Below are 24,177 nucleotides of genomic sequence, written 5' to 3' on the forward strand. Positions count from 1 at the left end.
TGATGAAATATTAAATTTTAAATGATTTAATGGCTGAAAAATAAGTATGGTCTTGATTTCCCACAACTGCCTTGGTAGATCACAGATATAGTTTTTTTCTGAACTATTCAAGAAGGTAACTCAGCAGATTTTTCAGTGCTGGAAAGAAATGCCTTTCTAAAAGATTTATATGTTGGGGGTCCTCTAAAAATTAATTAAAAATTCTGCAAAATTTTTATGCACGTTCTTCTGGTGAGAGATTCCATATTTTCATCAGATTCTCAGAGTCCCTCACCCAGAAAGATTTAAATACCTGCCTCCCCTCTGTTTTCTATGAGGTTTTTTTCCAAGGCCAGTCTGTGGTTTTGCTAGCTTTTCAGAAATGACCAACTGTAAAATCAGCAGCTAATTACTTCATATTGAGTGCTTACCTGTAATGAACACTCCGAAACTGTGTTTGATATGTCTGTTGGTTCTCTTCATTTCTTCATTGCTGTTTTTGACATTTTTGGTTGCAGAACTAAATCATAATAACTGCCCTCTTTGCTTCTGTGTTCCAAACCATCCCAGACGTGGTTATAAGAATGATGAAGAAGAAATACTTGCTTCAGTAAATCTGATTTTTTTTTTTTTTTTTTTTTTTTTAGTGGAACAAGCATCAGAAATGCTTGTTCTCACTTATAATACCAGTTTTGTTGGGGAAATGTAAATTTGGCAAGATGTTTAGGAATGTCAAAATCTGAAACTCTGTGGCTGCAAATATCTCTTTATTTGTCACCTGTTAACTTACTGTGTCCTGCCTCTCCTATTTCTAATCTTGTTGCTCTTATTCTTGAGGTGGTACCTAGCCTTAAAAACCTGTAAAGAGTTAAAAATAGCTTGATTGCAAAATTAAACTTTAGGGGCACCTGGATGGCTCAGTTGGTTGAGCGTCTGACTTTGCTCAGGTCATGATCTCACGGTTTGTGAGTTTGAGCCCCGCGTCGGGCTCTGTGCTGACAGCTCGGAGCCTGGAGCCTGCTTCGGATTCTGTGTCTCCCTCTCTCTCTGTCCTTATCCCCCTCGTGCTCTCTTTCTCTCAAAAATAAATAAATGTTTAAAAAAATTTTTTTTAAATTAAACTTCATGTTAGAGTCACTGTGTTTTGATATCTGTATTCTATTTTAGTTTTGAACAAATAGAATTTAGTATCATAGCTAAAGACCATGGGTTTTGTTTTTTTTTTTTTTTTAAGTAAGCTCTGCTCTGTGTTCAATGTGAGCTGAACTCACAACTATGAGATCAAGAACTGTGTGCTCTACCAACCATACAAGCCAGCCAGCCAGCCACCCTTATTTTAGTTTAAAAATACTGTCATATTATACTTTCAGTCAAAATATAATCTGATTGAGGAAATGACATTTTTATCCTTTCTGTTGAGACCTGTGTCACTCATATCTCTCTGATTTGGCTTTTTTTTTTTTTTTTTTAATGTTTTTTTTTTTTTTAACGTTTATTTATTTTTGAGACAGAGAGAGACAGAGCATGAACGGGGGAGGGTCAGAGAGAGAGGGAGACACAGAATCTGAAACAGGCTCCAGGCTCTGAGCTGTCAGCACAGAGCCTGATGCGGGGCTCGAACTCACGGACCGCGAGATGATGACCTGAGCCGAAGTCGGATGCTCAACCGACTGAGCCACCCAGGCGCCCCGGCTTTTTTTTTTTTAAGATTTTATTTTTAAGGAATTTCTACACCCAGCGTGGGGCTCATATTTATAACCCCAAGATCAAGAGTTGTGTGTGCCACCAACCGAGCCAGCCAGGTGCTTCTATTTGGCTTTCATTGTTGGGAAATGAAGTTAGATTTAGTTTTTAAACGTATAGGCCCTTATGATGTACATTTTGGTGTGTTTTTATCTACTCTTGAATTTTTATGTCTATACTTCTTTTGTCCTTTATCATACTATATTTATTGTTTTTGTGGAATAAGAAGTTAAATTAAGGCATCTTACAGATCATAGGATTTTAAAACTAAGTTTTTTAATAGGCTTTGATTGCATAGGCTTTTAGTACTAATGGTATATTCAGTATTCAAGGCATTTTAACAAATATTTATTGTGTGAGAACTGTGCCGGTCAAAGTGTCAAGGGTTAGGAATGTAAACAGGGGTCTCTGTTGTAATGGAACCTATTTTCTGGCAGGTGAATGTATAAACAAAGATCTAGATAATTTCAGTCGTGATAAAGGCTATGAAAAAAATAATATGGTAGCTAGTTCTGGGATGTATCTATAGATCTACCACTATACATCTGGAAGTGAAGGGGCCTTTTTGAGGTGATATTTATGCTAAGATCAAAATGACGAGGAGTTACGTAGCTCTGTGAAGATCTAAATTAAGAGCATTCCTCCAAGCAGGAACAATTTGGCATGTTGAAGGGGCAAAAATAAGGCCCCCATGGCTAGGATATAATGAAAAACATGATGCGGAGAGTTGTTAGAATAGGACTGAGATTGGTAATTATGGAAGTTAAAAAAGAGTAAGTGGAACAAATTCTTTTGGCTGGCTGCAGCAGATGTTTTTCATTTCTGTATACAGTACTGGATAGTTTTGTGAGTGATCTAGAGGATTGATATAGAGACCAGAACAGAAAAACGGACCCAAATGCATTGACTGAGCTATATGGAACTGTTAACACATGAAAATTTAATTAAGTCAGTCACACCATTTTTATTACCTTCTACCTGAATATTGTATTTTTATGGAAAGAATAGTTTACCTTAGAGTGAGAGTTAAAACATTTTATACAGCTCAACCTCATACTGGCACTAAATCACTTTACTTGGGACATTTGTGGAAAAATTTTTTAAATTGGATCATATATAAAATGCTCAGACACTTTAACAAACATTTATTGAACTTACTGTATGCCAGGCACTGTGCTTGGTGCTGAGGTAGGAAGATCAATTCATTTATCTTTGGCTAGACACCAAATCAAGTGAGAAAGACTGTGGACTTTGCTATTTATTAGTTGAATGATCTTGAACAAATTACCTAACCTCTGCATTTGTCTTCTCATCTGTGAATTAGGTATGACAATAATACCCATATCAATAAGTTGTCATGAAGGTTAAATAAACTAATACACATAAAGGTATATAGGACAGTATATAATTCATAATCACTCATTAAAATGTTCACTGTTTGTGTTTTGATATTATTATTTACAATGGAACCTACTAAGTAAATTAATGCTGTTTAGCATGTTGTGTTGAAAAAGGTAAAATAAAAAGTGCAATATAAACGTATAAAGGGAGGAAGTGCCAACCCTTATCTGAAAAGGATAGTTAAGGCTTAGGAGGAGATGTCTTTTGAGTTAGGTCTTGAAAGATAGGTGTGGGAGGATACTAAAGGAGGATTTGCTCTTCAGGTGACAAGAACATCTTGTGCAAAGGTATGGAAGTATGAAAAATCACAAACAGTATGGTTTAGCATAGAACCAGAAGTTGAGGTATGTAAGGTGAGAAAGAAGTAGGAAGAGCCATTTCAGGGTAAGGATAGGGAAGGGAGTCTTAAAAATATTAGGACTTCATCCTGTAGACTTGGGGAAACAGTTGAAGGATTGGTATAATCATTTTAGAGAGAAACTTTTCTGTTGTGTGGAGAATGGATTTCCCATTGGAAGGAAATACTGGAAGCTAGGAAGTCAGGAGGCAGGTGAAATGATCCAGATAAAATATGAAGAGGGCTTTAATTAGGGGAGTTTAAGAGCTAAGGATAGGGAATGAGGATTTTATGATTCCCAGATACCAGTGATAATGGTAACATTTTAATTAAGATAGAGAGCTACTTTAAGAGTAGAGGGTAGAGTAAATAATGAGTTCAGTTGTAGGTATGTTGAGTATCGTATCTGTGGAGACAGATTTCTAAGTAGATACTCAAGTAGGCTGTTCAATGTATGGATTTAGAATTTAGAAAAAGGAATTGTGTACTTGGGAATCCTACATCGTAGTCAAAGTTCAGGAAATAGATAAGAAAAAGAGAAGAGGTAATGTTGAAAAGAGAACAGTGTAGACCAAGCTTTGACATCAATATTTGGAGCGTTGTAACTAAGAAAATGTCTTTGTATGGTACTTGATTTTTTTTTCGTCCAAGGGATTTAGAGGCATGTGATACTTGCAAGGGAATTTTCAGATTCTCAGCTTCTTTACTTAAAACTGAGGTTTAAGCATCACACTGATTTCCCCACCCCCATATCTTATTGTACAGTCATCCATTTCCCATTTACAAAAGAAAGATATATCACTCACTTGTCCTGTATGTTGCCCTGAGGTGTGAAAATCTAGGGTTCCAAAATGAAGGTACAGTTCACAGTGTTGGTGTGGGAATACTGTGCTTTCTCTAAGAGAACAAGTAAGATACGTGTTACTGAGACAACTCCATGATTCTTTCGGACAGTTTTAGTTCTTAGAAGTTTATTGGCTGGATCATAATCTATAGAAATCAAACATAGCTAATTTATCTTTAATGACTAATATATATCCTGAGTTATTTGTGAGGGCAAATTGAAAAAATTATAAAGACTATCTTACTAATTCTAAAGCGTGACGTAGAGTAGAAAAGTTACTATTAAATCAGAAAAATGAACAGAGGTCAGTTTCAGGGATAGAAATTACAATAAAAACCTTGTGATGCTTTGGTGAATTATGTCTCATTTGGAATTTTCATATTCAGATGGTCACCCTTAGGACAGAGCCAACCCTTTACATAGTTAGCACAGATTTTATTATTTTAATAGAGCTGATAGTGGTTAAACAGCATTCTTTAGGAAGCAGTGTAGCATTCTAAAGTTAGAAAAATTGGTCTTTTCCATAAAAACAGTAACCTTCTTTAAAAGAGTGCTTTTTCTTCTTGTTTTCATATTGCAGTTTTTGCTATAGTGGTTGAAGAAATAGGAAAAGTGTTTCTCTTATGGAACACCTAGGCTAATGCTAGGAAGAAAAGAGACACATTGAAATAGTTAAGTCTTAAAAATACATAATGGAGAAGGTGAGTTTCCATTGCTTCACTTAGGGTAGAAAATTATTCAAATACTGTATTACACTAAGAGTGAAAGCCAAAAGGAGCTACAAATTAGCCACTTTTACAGATTTTTGGCACTTTTTTTTCCTTCAGAAAGAGGGAGAATGGTTTCTTTTTTTTTTATTTTTATTTTTATTTTTTTTTAACATTTATTTATTTTCGAGACAGAGAGAGACGGAGCATGAACGGGGGAGGGTCAGAGAGAGAGGGAGACACAGAATCTGAAACAGGCTCCAGGCTCTGAGCAGTCAGCACAGAGCCCGACGCGGGGCTCGAACCCACATACCGCGAGATCGTGACCTGAGCCGAAGTCGGACGCTTAACCGACTGAGCCACCCAGGCGCCCCTAGGGAGAATGGCTTCTTAAGATGGCCAAAATAAGTCTTATATAGACTTCATTTCTGAAATGAGTAAATGAATAATTTTCTCACTTGTTAGTAACAAGAGTAAAGTGTGATTTTTTTTAATTCAATAAAGGATGACAAACAACTGTACTTGAAATTCCTGTGAAATTAGAAAATACTTGATAACGGGAAAGAGGAAGAAATTCAAAACAAATTGCTAAACTTTAAATCTCATTAGTAGTTCAAGTCAAAATACTGATAGATGATTATGGTTATAATGAAGTTGTATATGTCATGAGAGATGTTGCAGTAATGGGCAATAGAAACAATAGAATTAACTTATTAGCATGTTTGTCTTGCATTCTTTCTTTCTAATGAGAGCTTATGAGGTATCTTATAAGTTTTTAATTTATTATACAGTGTGTATATTATAAAAGTAAATTAGCTGTTTTAGATCAAATAGAAATTCCAAAGTTTCTGTTTTATACCTTGTAAACATTTTAAAAACCATGAAGGAAGGGGCGCCTGGGTGGCTCTGTCGGTTGAGCGTCCGACTTCGGCTCAGGTCATGATCTCACAGTTGGTGAGTTCGAGCCCCATGTCGGGCTCTGTGCTGACAGCTCAGAGCCTGGAGCCTGCTTCAGATTCTGTGTCTCCCTCCCTCTGCCCTTTCCCTGCTCATGCTCTCTCTGTCTCTCAAAAATGAATAAACGTTAAAAAAATTTTTTTTTAAAAAAACCATGAAGGAAAAAGCTGTGAGAAGAAATATTTTCCCATCTTTTCTCATTTTTTTGATACATTGAGTATGCAGATTTTAGCAGACATTATTTTCATGTTATCATTAGATATTGTCTCAGAGTAGTTGTTTTACATTTGTGTGGCAAGCTGGTGTATAAGGGAGGAAAGATTGGGGAAAATAAAGCCTGTGTTGATAGTGGAAGGAAGAGGAAGGAGGGATTGCAAGTCTTTTGGAAAATTATGTGTTACCCATGCTTACATATGCCTTTATAAGATGGGAAATAAACCTTGAGGGAGTAAAGATTAGAAATTATAGTTTACCGAGAAAAGTGTGGTTATCTGGAGACACACAGTGGTTGAACTGGTTTAATATATGAAGCATAAGAAAGGTGCCAAGAAGGGGAGAACCTTGAGGCAAAGATGGGGACCTCTTGCATTGTATCTCCTTTGTGAAAGTAATATTTGTTGAAAGCCTTGGTAAAAGCATTGTGTGTGATGCTAATAAGGTGGTGGTGATGGTTATTTATTGGTCAAGCAGTACTTAATAAAGTTTCCTGGCTACGATTTTTTTTTTTTTGGTCTAGGCTTTTTTTTTTTTTTCCTTTTTTAATAATTGCTCATTGTTTAAAAAAAAAGTCAAAGTCGGTTGGGGGGGGGGCTGCTGGGTGGCTTAGTTGGTTGAGCATCTGACTTCAGCTCAGGTCATGATGTCATGGTTTGTGGGTTCAAGACCCACGTCGGGCTTTGCACTGACAGCATGGAGCCTGCATTAGATTCTCTGTCTCCCTCTGTCCCTTCCCTGCTTGTACACGTGCTCTCTTTCAAAAGTAAACACTAAAAAAAATAGTCAAAGAATGAGGCACAATCTATTGACAACTTGTTATGTAGTCTCCGAGGATTTCTTTGAAGAATATACAGTCTTTGAAATGTTTGTGTACATATACCTGCACACATAACCTTTAAGTTATGTGTGGCATAAAGAAGATCATATCTATCATACATCAGTAATTAATTTTGCTTCATTTACAAAACAGCACGACATATATGGTAGTCATCAGTGCAATTCAGCAATAGCCAGTTTCCCCCTCTCTTCTGAGCACAGGTGTGGGGCCATGAACTGGAAGTGAGAAGAACTGGTCAATGAAAAAAGAGTGTAAGTGATAATGTATTTCTTCCCAGCTGAGAACTTGTTGTGTTCCGTCTTCCAAAGTTCTCTCTCTGGCAGAATGATTGTAACATTCAAGGTAGTGGGTATTCTGGCTGTGATTGTTTAAAAGGTAATATGTACCAAAGAGTTTTGGTCTAAAATGATATAATCAGTGATAATATTGGACTTCTCTGTCCTTCTGTTTCCAGAGTAACTCAGGAAAGGCCATAAACTTCAGGGTTCAAAGTTACATCTTAACACATCTTAAGAGAACTGTCCTGGAGCACCTGGGTGGCTTAGTCAGTTAAGTGTCTGACTTCGGCTCAGGTCATGATCTCGTAGCTCATGAGTTCGAGCCCCACGTCAGGCTGTGTGCTGACAGCTTAGAGCCTGGAGCCTGCTTCAAATTCTGTCTCCCTCTCTTCCCCTCCCCTTCTTGTGCTCTGTCTCTCAAAAATGAATAAATGTTAAAAAAATTTTTTCTTTAAAAGAAAAAAAGAACTGTGCTGATGGGTTTTTTTGCTTCAATAATTTTAAACATACACCAGTGGTTTTCAAACACGTGTTTTAGCTCTTGAACCCTTTCTTCAAATGCAGGTTTACACAAGAATCTAATATATAAACAGGTAAATGTATATTAAATAGGATAGTGATCTTTTCTCTTCATAAGCGTGTGTCCTACTCCCTTCAACGTTTATACCTGACTCATATCAGAAATGTAGTTCCAGAGGGGGCTCTTTGGAATCCCTGAAGCACAGGGAACTGTTTGAAATTCGCTAATAAGATTCACTATGCCCACCAGAGTCAAAGCTGCCTAGTTCAAATCCCAGTTTGACCCCTAATGGCTGTATGACTTTGGATAAGTTATTTGACATCTTTGTACCTTAGTCTCTCATCATCTTTAAATTGGACATAGTGTTGTATTCTACCTCAGAGGGTTTATTTTTGTGTGGGGATTAAATGAAAGCGATTCTTCTATAGTACCTAGCAGTTGTTAACAGTTTTTAAAAATGATGATCGATAAATAGGGCCACTCCCCTTCTTGAATACCTTTCTTTTTAAACATGCTAAAAGCTCCCACCTTGAGGTCTTTGCCCTTGCTACTTCCTCTATGTAGGGACAGCTCTTTCCCCTTTTAGAATGATTGGTTACTCCCATTCTTAAAGGTCTCAGAAATATTGTAAGACTCCATTTACACCTTTCTTAAAGCAGTCTTTCCCCTTCCCCCCTCCTTCCCTTCTTCCCATTTCACTCTTTTATTTCATTCCGTTAATTTCTTGCAAAGCTCTTGTTTCAGTCTATAATTACTTGGTTTGTGTTTATTGCACTTAAACTTCAGGAGAGCCGTGACTTTGCCTGTCCTTTTCAATGCTCTGTTCCTAGCGCCTGACAGAAACCTGGTGCATACTTGTTGCTCAAGAATTAAAAAAATAATAATAATAAGATTTGTATCTTTCAAAAATGAAAACCGTACTATTCACCCTTAGAGGCGCATACTATTCTAATATTTTGACAGGCGAGAGTTTGGGGGAAGTTTTTTGAAAGACATGCTATGTATCCATAGAGGACAACTCTGAGCGCTCACTTAGAGTCCATGTATCCTTATTTTTGATAGAAACGTAAGTTTAATCTGGTTTCTCATCTCAAGGCATGTTAAAACACTAGGGTGCCTCAGGTCTTAAGGGGGCTGTGTTGAGATGTGGTCGATCACTTGGCATAGTGCTCCACGACTTCCCTTTCTTTTTGCTCTACCTCCCTCCTCTCCTCCCCTCATTGCTACTTGTATTTGTTCTTCAGCACCATCATTGATCAAAGCTGCTTGCCTCTCCTTTGTTTCTTCCCTCCTTTCTGATTCTTTTGTTTCTTAGATTTTATTTGCAAAGGCTAAGCTAAACTAGGCTTGCATTGTCTTAAGAAAATTGTATTTGTGGACTGAATGATTTTGGAATGTGGAACATGTTTGTCACTCTTTGCCTCTGTATTTATACTGGTTACTTCTGGTTTGTAAAATTTTTTTTAATGTTTATTTATTTTTGAGAGAGATAGAGGGTGAGTGGGGGAGGGGCAGAGAAAGAGGGAGACACAGAATCTGAAGCAGGCTCCAGGCCCTGAGCTGTCAGCATAGAGCCTGACGCAGGGCTCAAACCCACGAACTACGAGATCATGACGTCAAAGTTGGACGCTTTGCCGACTGAGACACCCAGGCACCACTGGTTGCTTCTAGTTTGAATCTATTCTATAAATCCTGATTTCTAAATTGCTAGCATTTTTACTGTGTTTATCTAACACTGTATTAATCTTGTATCTGTGTAAGAAAAGGATATAGCGGGCACTTATTTGAGACCATCAGCTTAACGTCAGCGTTATGAAGGATTAACATCACCTGCCCTCACCTCCCTTCCTCTCTTCTTCAGAAATGTCAAATAGCAAACTTCAATGAAAGATTTAATTATTTGTATGCATTTGGTAGATAGTTTTAGAGATGTAACCTAGTTTAGGGAAAAGAATGACAGAACTGGCCCTTGGGAAACTTGCGTTTTACTTTCAGTGTCACCTTTACTTTAGCTCTTGTCTTTGGGCGAGAAGTTTGTCTGTCCTTTACTTCCTGCTATGAATTAAGTGAAACTTTTATTTCTTACCTTTTCCAGTTCAAATTCTACATGGGCCATATATTATGTTTCAAAAGCTAGTCCCAGAAGTATTAGGTGCCTTTAGGTTAGTTATAGCATTAAGGATAACTATATACTATTCTTCTACTTAATTCATTCTTAGGCATTTTCCAATTATGTTATTTTTTTTTTACCTGACACACTGCCATATTTTTGCAGAGAACTGGAAAGTTAATTAGACATATAAAAGCCTTTCCCACCTCAGAGGTTTCTTTTTGAAGGTAGAAAAGCCATAGGTTAATTTTAAGGTTGAGGCATAATTTTTTATTTAACCTTTAAGATTGAGGGTATATTGTGATATTTTGCTTCAGCACATAATCACGAGATTTTGTTGTTATTGTTTTGAGTGTACATTAGGTAATTTATATTAGATGAAGTAAATCCAAAACCAAATGTACAAGTGGTTACATCTCCAACCAAATTCATAGAAGGAATTCATAGAGGCAGCTGCTAGTGTCCTTTTCTCCTTGTTCATAAAGGTAGTCCTAGGTTGCAAATGGGGTGGAATTTAGTGTTTGTTTTCATAAAGAAACAATACCGTATATGCTGGATAAGCCTTCATCCAGCTTGTAAATTTCTACTTAAGCTGTAATGTTTTGAATACAGAATTGTACTATCTCTACTAGAACCCAAGAGATAGAACCTTTTTTCCATAAATAGGATTCCATCATTTAATCTCATGCTGCTACTTTAAGGGGTAGTCTCTTCTCCCTAAATCAAGGACATAAGCTTTGCTTAATTTTTGAAAGGTATGTTGTGATGAAGCAATTATAAACTATAGGATTTCCAAGGATTTAAAAAAAAAAACCAAAACAGGTGTGTGGCTTTCAGAATCAAGTTCTTTATTCCTATTTTCTTACTTTCCATTGTTTCCTGTAGATACAGGGAAAAGCAGTTATAGAATGCAGTGTCTTAGAAAGCCAAAAGACACTTTAGGTCTTACCTAATAAACATTGCAGAAGAAAACAAAATTAACATATCTTAGCTTCTATGTAAAGGTGGGTCTTGTAAGCCCTCTTTTATTTTTTTGTTATTGTTGTTTAATGTTTTTATTTAGAGACAGAAAGAGTGTGTGTGTAGGGGAGGGGCAGAGAGAGAATCTCAAGTAGGCTCCATGCTGTCAGGACAGGGCCCAACATAGGGCTTGATCTCACTATGAGAGCAAGACCTGAACCAGAATCGAGAGTCAGACACTTAACTGACTGAGCCACCCAGGCACCCCTCTTAAGACCTCTTTTAATTTGTAATATGGCTATTGCTGTTTCTTTATCAAATTTAAAAATCACATGTACTCTTTCATCCCCATTTTTTTCTTACATTTTTAAACTATCAGTTTGCTTGTTACTGGCAAGTAGTGGAATTACTGATATGCTTCTTTCAGAAATTAAACATGTCCATGTGAGAATTATTTTGTCTGTCTTAATAAAGTCATTTTTCCACACACTGGAATTGCAGAGTGGCTCTAGAGATTGGGTTGAGAGTATTTGGGGGAAGCATTCATTATTTTTAAAAAACTTTCATGAAAATGTTACATAAACCAAAAGTAGACCCATAATGATCTTCATGTAGCTATCATCTGTATTTAATAATTGCCATCTTTTGTCACACTTGTTTCAAAATAAATTATTGAAGTTAAAATACTGAAAGTTGTTTGACAATATTAGTAAAAGATGGGATATATTTAAAATCTGATTAGTGTTCTCAGACTATTTTAAGATAGAGGTTATTTTACCACTTGTGTTTCTTTTATTTCCATTTTATTTTGGTGACTCCTGACCTTTAATACGTTCATTTCTCAGTCAGTTTACCTAGTTTTACTTGGGGGAAGCTATAATTTGTATATGAGAGTAAGTTTGTGTGTGATATTTTCCATAATAAAGTTTACATATATATGTATTGTGTGGCTATTCAAAGACAGCGTATATGTAAACTATACACGTACATACATATACACATACACATTCATGGGAAATTTGAAACATACACAGAAGTTAGAGCTGGGGAACCTGGGTGGCTTAGTCAGTTGAGCGTTCAACTCTTGATTTCGGCTCAGGTCCTGATCCCCGGGTTCTTGGATCAAGCTCTGCCTCAGGCTCCTTTCTGAGTGTGGAGCCTGCTTAGGATTCTCCCTCCTTCCCCAACTCCCCCCCCCCCCCCCCCCGCCGTCTCTCTGTCTCTCTCTAATAAAAAGAAAAAGGTAGAGCTAATACTATAATGAATCTTGAGTACATACAGCCCAGCTTCAACAGTTACCACTTTATGGTCTTCTTGTTTTGTCTCTATCACCCCACTCCAGTTACTTAAACATTTTTTAAATATGTAAATTGGACATGCTGAGATTGAAGACTGCTTTTGTGCACAAGTTGCTTGGGTTTAATGAAGAAGGGAATAGAAGACAAAAATTTAAGTCTGTGTTCCAATGACTGGTGTGCAAAAAGAATTAACTAAAACATCAGTTGAGTCTCGTGAGTGAAGTGCCATGGACTGGGATACCTCCAAGTATACAAAAATCACTAAGGAAAAATATCTTAGGTGAACTAGAGTAGAGGTTCCAACGTGACGTTTTCAAAGCACAAGTGAAAATGGACTGGAAAAGGGAGGATAGAATATTACAGAAGCTTCTTCAGGAGTGAATTTCAGGTTTGAGAGGATTGCATGAGGAAGAGAGAGTAAAATGTATGCTTGCGGTGGGTTTCTATGTAGATGGAACAAAGACCTTGGAAGGACCATGCTAAAATTACTCAAGAAGGTGAAACTGAAAGCTGATAAATTCATTTTTCAGCTATTTACTATAATAGAATCCAGAGTAGTTGTGTTGTTGGTCCAGATGCTTTTTATATTTGTTTGGATTGGGTTGTTGGTTTGTTCTCCTAATTTAGTAACTTTTTCCCCCTAGGTTCTTTTTGTAAGAAATTGAGATTAATTAACATAGAACAGTAGATTAGTTTTAGGTGTACAACATAATGATTTGATATATGTATATACCGCAAAATGATTACTACAGTAAATTTAGTTTTAACATCCATCACCACACCTATAGATTTTTTTTCCTTGTGATGAGTTTTAAGATCTATTCTAATAGCAACTTTCAGATTCACAGTACAGTATTGTTAACTATAGTTATCATGCTGTGCATTACATCCTAGAACGTAACATATAACTGGAAGCTTGTACCTTTTGACCACCTTCACCCATTTCACCCACCTCTTGTCCCCCAGTTCTGGCAACCATCAGTTTGTTCTGCAATTATGAGGGGTTTATTTTAGATTTCTTACGTACGTAAGTGAAATCATGCAGTATTGTCTTTATCTTATTTTACCTAGCAGATCCCCTCAGGGTCTATCCTTGTTGTCACAAATGGCAGGATTTCCTTCTTTGTAGTGACTGAACAATAATATTTCTGTGTGTGTGTGTGTACACACCGCATTTTCTTTATCCATTAATTGATGGAATCTTAGTTTGTCTCCATGTCTTGGCTGTGCTGCAGTGAACATGGGGTGCAGATATCTTTTTGAGATGGTGATTTTGTTTCCTTCAGATAAATACCCAAAAGTGGAATTGGCAGATCCTATGTGGCAGTTCTACTTTTGGTGTTTTGAGTAACCTCCATACAGTTTGCCATAATGGCTGCACCATTGCTACTAACAGCGTGCACCAGGGTGCCCTTTTCTCCACATCCTCGCCAATACTTGTTTTATTTCTTGTCTTTTTAAAAATAGCCATTCTGACAGGTGAGGTGATATCTCATTGTGGTTTTGATGTGCGGTGATGAGCACCTTTTCATGTACCCATTGTCATTCGTATGTCTTTGGAAAAATGTCTATTTAGTTTGGATTGAGTTTTTAATATTCCCAACGGAGGGATTCTGGGAATTCACATAAAAGAAAATAATCAGACTATACTTGTATTAACACTGAATCTGCAACATAGGGTCATGATATTTTATAAAGTTAGATTTGCATGCTTCTGGTTTAATTTTTATAAATACAATTTATATGTATGTGTGTAAGTACAGACACACACAGTGAGGAGTACAATTATGTGGTTGTTCAGTTTTGAATCAGAATTTCCTGTTAGGCTCCAAACTTCTGCATCATTTAATTAAACAATATTTTTAACAACAAGGAAAACTTTTTTTTTTTTAATTTTTGTTTATTTTTGCAAGAGACAGAGACAGAGCACAAGTGGGGGAGGGGCAGAGAGAGACGGAGACACAGAATTCGAAGCAGGCTTTAGGCTCTGAGCTGTCAGCATAGAGCCCAATGCAGGGCTCGAACTCATGCACCGTGAGATCATGACCTGAGCTGAAGTCAGATGCTTAACCAACTGAGCCACCCAGGTGCCCCACAACAAGGAAAACTTTTAAAAGATGATTACTGTTTATAAAAATTTTGACTAATATACATAGGTATCAATCTTGTGAGCCAAAACAAAATACTGAAATAAATTAGATGAAATAGTTAACCTCACTGGTTAACATCACTGCAACTATATGTAGCCTCAAGAACTTTGTTTTCATTTCTATTGAAAAATACACTTTCGTCTTTTATTTTTCGTGGAGATTTAATTTGAATAAAGTTTCCATGCCCTTATAGTTTGAAATGTAGTAGATTATTCCATTTTGGAATTTCATATTGTGTATCTTAACTATTTCAATTAAGTTTGTTTACTTTGTAATTAATATGATTCTATTTTTCTGCTGACTGAAAAGATTGTCAATTTAGAATAAGCATTTGCAAGGTTTCTGGTTATAAAGTTGATGTAAAAATATCAGATTTCCTGTCAGTGTCAAACAAGTTTTAAAAAATAATTGAAGATACCATTAAAGATGGGAATAAATCTAAGCAAAGATGTTCCAAGACCTCTAAGGTGAAATTATACATTTTCTGGAGAGACATTAAAGAAGATTTAAATGAAGGAGATAAACTACATTTATGGATTTGATGAGTCAGTATTGTAAAGATGTTAATTCTTCCCAAATTGATATATGGAGTTATGGACTTCCAATTAAAACACCACATGTGTTTGGGTTTTTTTTGTTTGTTTGGGGTTTTTTTTTTTTTTTTTTTTTTTTTTTTTTGATGGAATTGACAAGCTTATTTTAAAATTTATGTAGAAATGTAAAAGGACAAAATAAAAAACACAGTGTAAAAAAGTTGTACCAGATATCAAGATATAATACTTGAAGCTCCAGTAATAAAGGTTGCATGTTATTTTTTAAAAACAGTTTTTAATGTTTATTTTTGAGGGCGTGGGTGCAGAGAGAGAGGAAGACAGAATCCAAGGCATGCTCTCGGCTCTGAGCTGTCTGCACAGGGCCTGACATGGGGCTCAAACTCACCAACCGTGAGATCATGACCTGAGCCAAAGATGAATGCTTAACTGACTGAGCCACCCAGGCGCCCCAAGGTTGCATATTACTGATGCAAGACATAAAGGCCACTTGAACAAAATAGAATCCAAAAACAGATCTGCACATTAACAAACGCTTAAAATATAATGGAAGTGGAACTGTAGAACAATGGAGAAAAGATCATTGTTTTAATAAATGATGGGAGAATGATCATTTGTAAGGAGGAAGTAAAAATAAAATTGGATCCCTATTTCTTACCATGTGTAATAATCCATTCCAAGTGTATTAAGGACTTAAATGAGTAAGTTGAAATTGTAAATGGTCATGAAGAAGAAAATAAAACAATATCCTTATGACTTTGGGGTAGGGAAGGACTTGTTTAACCAGGAGAAAAGCACTAACCCTATAGCAGAAGGTTGGCAAATTAGGTTTATGTCAAGAATTTCTATTCTTTTAAATACCATTGTGAGTGAAAAGAGAAGCCACGTAATAAAAGAAGTTTATAGCTTATAAAGAACTTACTTAGGGGCACCGGGGTGGCTCAGTCAGTTGAGCGGCCGACTTCGGCTCATGTCATGATCTTATGGCTTGTGAGTTGGAGCCCCATGTTGGGCTCTGTGCTGACAGCTCAGAGCCTGGAGCCTGCTTCAGATTCTGTGTCTCCCTCTCTCTGTCTGCTCCTCCCCTGCTTAGGCTCTGTCTCTCTCAAAAATAAACATTAAAAAATGTTTAAGGAACTTATTTAAATCACCTAGAAAAAAAATGTCTAAAGTACTTCACATTTTACCCAAGAGGAAATTTTTAATGGCTAATAAATATATGAAAAGTATTCAACCTCTGGAGTCATCATGGAAATGTCAACACATAGTTATCATTGTTGGCAGAAATCATGTTTGATAATCCCGTGTTGGTAATATTACCAAGCAACAAGAACTCTTGGAGAGAATGTCCACTTTTTATTTACTTATTATTTCTATAGTCATAGTTAATTTTGCTGCCACACAGGGTTGTTTAGTTGAGTGCTGTGTCATCTGGGGGAGGAGTGAGAATGTGGTACTGTGTTACGGGTCTGAAAAAAAAAAAATAGTGACTGCGCTAACACTGAAAGTGCCCTGTAAAATGAGAGTGTATTGCCTTGGGGCTCCTGGGTGGTTCAGTTGGTTAAGCATCCAGCTCTTGGTTTCGGCTCAGGTTGTGATCTCACGGTTTGTAAGTTCCAGCCGTACATCACGCTCCGTGCCGTCAGCAAGGAGCCTGCTTGGGATTCTCTCTCTCTCCTTTTCTCTCTGCCCCTCCCTGTGTGCACCCTCTCTCTCTGTCTCTCTCTTTCTCTCTCTCTCTCAAAATAAATAAACTGTAAAAAAAAAATGTACTGCCTTTTGTAGTCCTGTTGTTTCACTTCCAGGGGGTAAGAGATGAAAGCCATAGGACATTCAGAAGAACCTTCATGCCGGTGGGTTGGAAACTAAGCCAGAAAATGGGTAAAAAATAAATGACCATTCAGGCAGGAGGAAAGTAAACTGAAAAATCAAAGAGAATGGGTATGTGAGAATCCATAAGGGAGTTCTGGGAGTCTTACATACCAGGAGTAATTTGATCCTGGGGATAAAATGGGACTAAACATTCTACTTCTGTTTATGTTTAGTTTTTAGGTACCTTGACTAGATTTCCAGTAGAATTTTAGTGAGCTCTCTTGTTTAACTTTTTGATTATGCCTTCAGGTTTCCATCTCAGGAAATACAATTAAATCAGTCTTAGTCTTTAATTTGGGGATGCCATTTAAAATTGGCATTAGGTAGCTATCTGGGAAGCTGTCGTGATCTCACACCCACTGGAAAACATATTTATGAAATCAGTTATTCATTCAACAAATACATGAGGGCTGCTGTCTACTACATGCTGTTCTAGATGTTGGAGACACAGTAGCATCCTAATTGGGAGTATTTAGTGAGGTAAATATTAATCAGGTGAGCTAATGTGAAATTACATCTGTGGCAAGTATTAGGAAGAAAAGTACATGGAACATTTTCAGAACAGTATCCTAGAAATGTGCTAAGGTTTGAGGATAAGTTATTTACGCCAAGAGAGGGGAGATATTAGTCATCCAAGGAAAGGGAATTAGTAGTAGTCTGAAGATCCTGGGAAGGAGCAAAATGAGTCTGGAGAACTGAAGGATAGATTCAGTAGTGAAACCCCCTCCTCCCAAATCTGTGGTTTTGCTTTCCGTGGTTTCCGTTAACTGTGGCCAACTGCAGTCTTGAAGCAGATGATTCTCTCATCAGAAGGTCAACAGTGACTACATCACAGTGCCTACATCATTCATCTCACTTCATCTCATCACATAGGCAGTTTCAGCATGGGAGGATGAATATGGTACAATAAGATATTTTGAGAGAGAGACCATGTTCACATAACTTTTATTACAGTATATTATAATTCTATTTTATCATTAGTTATTGTTAATCTCTGTGCCTAATTTATAAATTAAACATTATCATCATAGGTATGTATATGAAAAAATGTATTTAGGGTTCGTTGCTATCTGCAGTTTCAGACATCCACTGGGGGGGGGTCTTAGAACGTGTTCCCCACAGATAAGGGGGGCTACTGTGTGTGGCTTTGATCATGTTAAGAAGTGGAGCTTCTTTCCCTTTAATTTCTTAAAATTTATTAAAAATTTTTTGGAAGAGGAAGCCTTTGAATAGTTTAGCAGCGGGTTGCAATATGATCACATTTGCATTTTGAAAAGATGTTCTTAAGACCTATAGATTGGGGAATTAGGAGATGAGCAAAAATGGATCTAGGGGGATGAATTGGGAGACTACTGCTGTAGCCTAAGGCGATAGCTTGGATTAGAGTGCTAGTACTGCAGTAGGAAAAGAGTAGACAAATTGTCCAATTTGTTGATGTATAATTCTTCATAGCAGTCTTTTATGATCCTTTGTGTTTTTGTGATATCAGTTACAGTAGACAAATTTTAGAGATCTTTAATAAGAAGTAGTATGACAACTTGTGATTTGTGTATAGGATGTGAAAGAGAAGGAATCATCAATGATTACATCTAAATTTTTTGCTTTAATTTAGATGGCAGAACACCCTAAAAGCAGACATAGTGTATATATTCGTTTGGAGGTAGGTAGGAAGAGTCTGATCATGAGTTTAATTGGATGTTGAGTTTGAAATGCCTTTGGGACATTCAAGGTAAAACTAAACCCAAATTTTAAAAAACCTACGTAGGCAGGGAGATAATATTGGTAAGTTGTTGAGCATGGTGGTAATACTTGTTGAAGAGACCCAGTTGTGACCAGCATCTTTTGGGGAGAGTTAGAATGAATTAACGAAAGGATCTTGGGTAGGCAAGGCTGCCTGTACAGAAAGCAGGAAGAGGACTAGAGATAGGAGGTAAAATTAGGAGACTTGTAGTTATCCTTAACATTTTGAAATTTATCGAGATTGTGTATGAGGCTTTTTTTTCCCTCCAGTTAAGATAAACATGAAAACTTCTGGATTTATCTTTAGATTTCTTAATTTTTTTCATAATACTTCTTTCCAGTTCTATTGACATATAATTGACAAAGTTGTATATATTTAAAGTATATTGCTTGATGATTTGATAGACATAAATTGGGAAATGATTAGCACACAATTTAACACATGCATTGCCTCAGGTAGTTACTTTTGTTTTGATGAGGGCTCTTAAGATCTACTCAACAAATTTCAAGTATGCAATATAGTATTATTAACTATAGTCACCATGATGTACATTAAATCCTTATAATTTATTCATGTTATGACTGACAGTTTATACCCTTTGACCATCCTCTTCCCATTTCCACATCCCCTGGCAACCACGATCCTACTCTGAGTTAAACTTATTTTTTAAGAGTCCACTTATAAGTGGTACACAGTATTTTTCCTTCTGTAGCTTGTTTCCTCATAGCAGAATACCCTCCAGTTTCATCCATGTTGTTACAAATCAAATAGAAAGATTTCCTTTTGTGTTGTGGCTGAGTAATATTCCATTATATATATTTACGTTTTCTTTTTCCATTCATCCATTGAAAGACACGTAAATTATTTCCATATCTTTGCTGTTATGAAAGTGCTGCAATGAACATGGGAGTGCAGATACCTCTTCCAGATACTGATTTCATTCCTTAGGATATATACCCAGAAATAGGATTGCTGGATTGTATTGTGGTTCCATTTTAAAGCCTCCATACCATTTTCCATAATAGCTATAACAGTTTATATTCCCACCATCTCTGTTTGAGATTTTTTTTTCAACACCCTTGACAACATTTGTTACCTCTTATTGATGATAGATAGCCATCCTGATAGGTGTGAGGTATATCTCATTGTATTTTTGATTTGCATTTCCCTGATGGCTAGTGATGTTGAGCATGTTTTCATGTATCTGTTGACCATATGTTATCTTAGGGATAATTCAGCTCCATTTAAAAATCCGATTTGGCAGGGCTCCTGGGTGGCTCCGTTGATGACTCCGGCACGGGTCATGATCTCACGGTTTGTCGGTTCGAGTCCCACATCGGGCTCTGTGCTGACAGCTCAGAGCCTGGAGCCTGCTTCGGATTCTGTGTCTCCCTCTGTCCCCACCCCTCCCCCACTCATGCTCTGTTTGTCTCTCTCTCTGTCTCTCAAAAATAAATAAATATTAAAAAATTAAAAGAAAAATCAGATTTGGCAGCGCCTGATTGGTTAAGCGTCGACTTCGACTCAGGTCATGATCTCACAGGTTCCTGAGTTAGAGCCCCATCTGGGGCTCTGTACTGACAACACAGAGACTGCTTCAGATCCTCTGTCTCCCTTGCTCTCTGCCCTTCCCCCACGCGTACGCTCTTTCTTTCACAAAATTAAAACATTTTAAAAATCGGATTTGTTTGTTTGGAGGAGGTTTTTGTTGTTCTTATTGAGTGCTATGGTTCCTTATTTATTTTAGATACTGACTGCTTATTCAATATGTTTTGCACATATTTTCTCTCATTCCATAGGTTGCCTTTTCATATCGTCGTTTCCTTATTCTAACTTTTTGGTTTGATATAGTCTCTTTACTTTTGCTTTTGGTTTTGGTGTCCCCTCCTGGGAAAAAAAAAAAAAAAAAATAATAATAATAATTGCCAAGGGCAATGCCAAGGAACATTTTCTGTGTCTTTTTTCCTAGAATTTTGTGGTTTCAGGTCTCACGTTTCAGTCTATAATACTTGATTTATTTTATTATTGTCATGTTTTCACCATCAAAATTTATGATCTTGGGCTTTCCTTCTTGGTTTGTAATAAAGGCAAAAGAGAGACATTGGCTGTTTGGCAGCGTTAAAGTGAATTTCAGGAATGTCACTGACATCATGACCTTTGTGATCAAATCCAGCAGTCAGAACCTCATCATTTTCCTTGACAAAATCCAAACAACCATCATTGGGTACAAAGGCTGTGATTTTTTTATTTTTATTTTTATTTCTTGCCATTCTTGATCAGCTGGACCCTGACACACTTCCTGATGGGAGAATTTGGCTGTTTGGCTTCAACCCCAACTTTTTCCAGCACAGTTCCTTTTGCATGAGAAACACCACCTAAAGGGTTGGCGTTCAGGGCTGTGACCATTAAATGGGCTTTCTTGTACTGTTTATCATGCCACTTCTGATCTTGTCGGTGGCCATGGAGCATCCTGGAAGTATGAAGATCTTGAACTCGCCCATCCTGCCTGCGCCACAGGCCTGAGCAAAAGAGCTCTAGAATACATTAAAATACATTAAAAATACATTTAACATTTATTTATCTTTGAGAGAGAGAGAGACAGAATTCTGGCTGGGGGGAGGGGAGAGCAGAGGGAGAGGGAGACACAGAATCCGAAGCAGGCTCCAGGCTCCAAGCTGTTGGCACAGAACTCGATGTGGGGCTCAAACCCATGAACCATGAGATCATGACCTGAGCCAAAGTTGGATGCTTAACTGATTGAGCCACCTAGGAGCCCCGCTCTAGAATACATTTTAGGTTAATTTGTGTGTATGGTGTAAGAGAAAGGTCCAATTTTATGCTTTTGCATGTAATATCCACCTTTCCCAACACCATTAAATAAAAAGACTATCCTTTCCCCATTGTTTGTTCTTGGCACACTTGTCAAAGATTATGTATGTGTCGGTTTATTTCTTGGCTCTGTATTCTGTTCCAGTGGTCTATTTCTTTGTTTGTGCCAGTACCATACTGTTTTGAATACTATAGCTTTAAATAGAGTTTGAAGTCAGGAAGTATGATCCCTCCACCTTTGTGATACCACATCCTTTGTCAAGATTGCTTTCTCTATTCAAAGCCTTTTGTGGTTCCACACACATTTTTAGATTTTCTTTTTCTGTGAAAAATGCCATTGAATTTTTATAGGGATTGCATAGAATCTGTAGAATGCATTGGGTAACGTGGACACTTAAATGTTAATGGTTCAATTCAAGAATATGAGATATCTTTCCATTTGCTTGCCTCTTGCATTGTCACCATTTTCAGTGTGCTGGTCAGGTCTTACACCTTTGTTAAATGTATTCCTAAGTACTTTATTGACTTTAACACTATTGTAAATGGTGGGTTTGTTTTCTTAATTTCTCTTTCAGATATTTCACAGTGTGTAGAAATGCATCGGAGTTTTGAATGATGATTTTGTACCCTGCACCTTTACTGAATCCTTTTTATTCTACAGTTATTTAGTGGAGTCTTTAGGTTTTTCTGTAGATAAGATTGTGTCTTCTGCAAACAATTTTACTTCTTTCCCAACTTGGATTCCTTTTCTTTTTCTTGCCTAATTGCTCTGGATAGGACTTTAGTTTTGTGTTGAATAGAAGTGGTGAGAGTGGGCACCTTTGTCTTGTTCTTGATCTTAGAGGAAAATCTTTCAACCTTTTACCATCGAGTTTGATGTTAGCTGTGGGCTTGTCATATATGACCTTTATTATGTTCAGATTACCTTCCTTCTATACCCAATCTGTTGAAAGTTTTTGTCGTGAAAGGATGTTGAATTTTGTCCAATGCCTTTTCTACATCTGTTGACATGATCATGATTTTTATTCTTCATTTTTATTAATCTGGTGTTATCACATTTATTGATTTCCATATGTTGAACCATCCTTGACTTCCAGGGATAACCTGTTGGTTGTGCTCTATGATCATGGTGTGTTAAAGAATGTGCTGTTGGTTTGCTAGTATTTTCTTGATTTTTGCATATATGTTCATCAGGGATGTTGACCTATAGCTTGTTTTGTTTTTTTTGTTTTTCACCTTGTAGTACCTTCATCTGGCTTCAGTTATCAGGGTAAGTCTTGTCTCATAAATTGAGTGTAGACATGTTCTCACTTCTTCAGTTTTTTGGAAGAGTTTAAGGATTGGCATTAATTATTCTTTAAGTGTTTGGAGGAATTTGCCATTGAGGCCATCTTTTCTTTCTTGGGAGGTTTTTGGTTACTGATTCAATTTCCTTATTATTGTTCTGTTTTGACTTTATTTCTTCCTGGTTCAGTGTTGATGTAGGTTATATGTTTTTATTATTAGTTCATTTCTTCTAGGTTGTCCAGTTTGTTGGTGTGTGTTTGTTCATAGTTGTCTCTTACAATCCTTTGTATCTTTGTGGTTTAGGTTATAATATTTCCCCTTTCATTTCTGATTTTATTTATCTGAGTCTTCTCTCTTTTCTTAGTCTAGCTAAAAGGTTGTCAATTTTGTTTATCTTTTCAAAAACACCAGTTCTTAGTTTAGTTGATCTTTTGTTTTTCTAGTCTCTATTTCATTGATGTCTGCTCTAATCTTTGTTATTTCCTTTCTTCTGCTAACTTTGGGTACAGTTTATTCTTTTTCTAGTTCCTTGAGGTGTGAAGTCAGGTTGTTGGAGATCTTTTTTTTATTATTTATTTAATGTAGATATTTGTTGCTGTAAACTTCCCTCTTAAATCTGCTTTTGCTGCATTCTGTATGTTTTACTATGTTTCCATTTGTGTTTGTCTCAAGATATTTTTTATTGTCCTTTTTACTTCTCCTTTGACCTATTGGTTTTTCACAACTGTTTTTAACTTCCACATGTTTATGAATTTTCCAGTTTTCTTCTTGATTTCTAGAGTCATACCATTGTGGTTGGAAAAGATACTTAATATAGTTTTAGTCTTCTTAAATTTGTTAAGACTTGTTTTGTGACCTAACATTTATATCCTGGAGAATATTCTGTGTGTGCCTGAGAATAATATGTGTTCTGCCACCATTATATGGAATGTTCTGTATTAATCTGTTAGATCCATTTGGTTTGAAGTGTAGTTCAAATCCGGTATCAACTTACTGATATTCTCTCTGTATGTTCTGTCCAGTATTGAAAGTAGGGCATTGAAATTCCTCTAATATTATTGCATTGTTCTCTATTTCTGCATTTGGATCTGTTACTATTTGCTTACTATATTTAGGTGCTCTGATGTTGAGTGTGTAAATATTTATAATTGTTATATCCTATCAGGCTGCCAAGGCCTGTCTTAGGTAGTTTCTGTAGGTAGTCTTATTTCTGCTTCCTATGGTATTCTTCCATTTGTTTTTGATGCTTTCATGTTGCTTACTTTTCTCAAATATTTGATATTTGGGTGTGTTCGTTTTTGTATTTGATGAAATTTGTCTAAAAATGGTCCAGTGCATTTCTTCTCATTTCTCTTTTGTCTTTCATTGATTAAATTTCTCATTCCTTAAGGTCGTTCTTGTTTTACAGTGAGTGCTCTTACACTTTATTTTCTTATGGTTTTAGTGCTATTATAATTTATTGCTTATTCCTGTAATTTTTAGGGTTGTAGGACTGAAGACGACCATGTCAAGTTATTCTGATGCTGTCTTCTGTCAGTAGTTATTAATCTTTTGAGAGT

At 36.6% G+C, this 24,177-nt stretch overlaps 1 protein-coding gene and 1 pseudogene across 2 annotated transcripts in view; one reads left to right on the top strand and one right to left on the bottom strand.

Moving 5' to 3' along the window:
- STT3B (STT3 oligosaccharyltransferase complex catalytic subunit B) overlaps nt 1-24,177 on the top strand; it is a 106,579-nt gene that overhangs the window by 22,864 nt on the left and 59,538 nt on the right. The gene's annotated exons all lie outside the window — the stretch shown is intronic.
- On the bottom strand, nt 20,552-22,199 carry LOC132684096 (small ribosomal subunit protein uS12 pseudogene; annotated as a pseudogene).

The sequence above is a fragment of the Panthera onca genome, chromosome C2, assembly GCF_046562875.1.
Source record: "Panthera onca isolate mPanOnc1 chromosome C2, mPanOnc1 haplotype 2, whole genome shotgun sequence".
Taxonomy (NCBI): Eukaryota; Metazoa; Chordata; class Mammalia; order Carnivora; family Felidae; genus Panthera; species Panthera onca.